The sequence below is a fragment of the Saccopteryx bilineata genome, chromosome X, assembly GCF_036850765.1.
Source record: "Saccopteryx bilineata isolate mSacBil1 chromosome X, mSacBil1_pri_phased_curated, whole genome shotgun sequence".
Classification (NCBI taxonomy): Eukaryota; Metazoa; Chordata; class Mammalia; order Chiroptera; family Emballonuridae; genus Saccopteryx; species Saccopteryx bilineata.
In genome coordinates this window covers 35471266-35472960 of record NC_089502.1, presented here as the reverse complement: position 1 = coordinate 35472960, position 1695 = coordinate 35471266, and the positions used below count along the sequence as shown (strand labels likewise).

The following is a 1695-nucleotide window of genomic DNA, read 5'->3' as shown; positions in this document are numbered from 1 at the left end:
TGCTCACATGCAGCAACTTCTTGGTAGTCACTTCTGATATTTGAATGCACAAATGATATCATGAAAAAAAAATAAAATAAAAGGCACAAGAGCTGGAATCTTAATTATGTTTTTGTGACCCTGCACCCAACATTTTTACTTCATTCTATCTACTCTTTTCTTCCTCTGTTTAAGGCTGTGCCACTGCAGTTTACTAAGACACTAGCTTATTACAACATTGTACATGTAGATGACATTTAATAAAGTCAATCTTGTTAATTAGAGTTAACCTTATTCATAGATGACCATTTACATGGTCTAATTTGAGAAGCAATAAAAAGGCCTTTAGTCCCCAAACAAGTAGCCTTCTTGGTTTTCCACAGCACTTGAAATTTATCATTCAAGAATTTTCTCCTGCATTCTATAAAACCTCAGGATGGAGGCTCATCTTTGTCAACTAACTTCTGAGTGTCCAAAGTGTGCTATATTAATGGCAGGCTTTTCGCTTGCACCAATAGAGCTTGCCTCTGACTGGCGTTTGATAGTACTCTCTGCCACATTAAAAAAATAATAGTAATATTCTTCTTTAACCTTGGTCATTCATTTTCTCCTTTAAATACAAATATTCACTTAAAAGGGTAAACTTTGTAACTTTACTGACAGCTATCAAAAAGCCTTTAGGACTGTATTGTCCAGTATAACAACTATCAGCCACATTTGGCTATCTAAATTCAAGTTTAAATTAACTGAAACTGAATTAAATTATAAACTCAATCCCTAAGGATCACAGATCACAGATCACATTTCAGCAACTCAACAGTCACAATGTGGCTAGTGACTACCCATTGAATAGTGCATCTATTGTCTACCTTCATCACTGCAGAAAGTTCTGTTGAATAGCAATATACTGGCAAGTAGGGACCCTCAACTTTTTTACTGAACACTCTTTTCATTTCTTTGCCTTAAACAAAACCTGAAAGTCTTCTACTAGTAAAGATTCCTACAGAAACTTTCTTACTTCCTCACAAATCTCTCAAGTGGAGATTAATTCTATCCTCTATGTCTCCCTACTTCATCAATATTACTCCTCCATGTGGAAGATATCAAATTTATTGTTGAAACTCGCCTAGTTCCTTTTTTAACTTGCAACCTGCTAGAATATCTCTCCTAATTTGATTTAAACAATCCTTTATTTGGTCTTACACCATGTCAACATTTCTTTCTTGTCTTGGCTTCCAAAAAAAATTAAGCAGTTATATTGGCAGTGAAGGTGAGCATTCAAAGTTGAATCAACATTATAATTTATGCAAGATATAGCAGTAAGCTCAATATAAAAATTTTAAAAGGGAAAATTAAACACTGCTGAAAACAAATATGATGTCATCTAATGTTTGAAGAAGAGTACCAATGAATAAATGGACTAAAGTTCTCTTTATCTTTTCGTTTTTATGAAAATGACTGTTGCCTTTAATTTACTTATAGTAAATGCTTATAAGTAACTGTCGCATTATTAAAATATTTTTATAAGTGTATTTTAAACTAATATATATCTAATTTTATCTCAGCAATTAAAACTTACTCAATACTTTTAGGTACAGCTTTTTATAATCAACGTAAGAACACTCACCCAAATTAGCAAGTAGTTATTCATAAAAGAGGTATAAAAGATAGTAATAGCTGTTATTTATTGAATATGACTATGTACTTTTTAAAGAG

General features: G+C 32.2%; 1 non-coding gene across 1 annotated transcript; it reads left to right on the top strand.

Annotated features, from left to right (window-relative positions):
* The first annotated feature begins 392 nt into the window (after positions 1 to 392).
* LOC136317994 (small nucleolar RNA SNORA62/SNORA6 family) lies at positions 393 to 541 on the top strand. The gene has a single exon (XR_010727975.1). It is a non-coding gene; the product is annotated as a small nucleolar RNA SNORA62/SNORA6 family (small nucleolar RNA).
* The last annotated feature ends 1154 nt before the right edge of the window (positions 542 to 1695 follow it).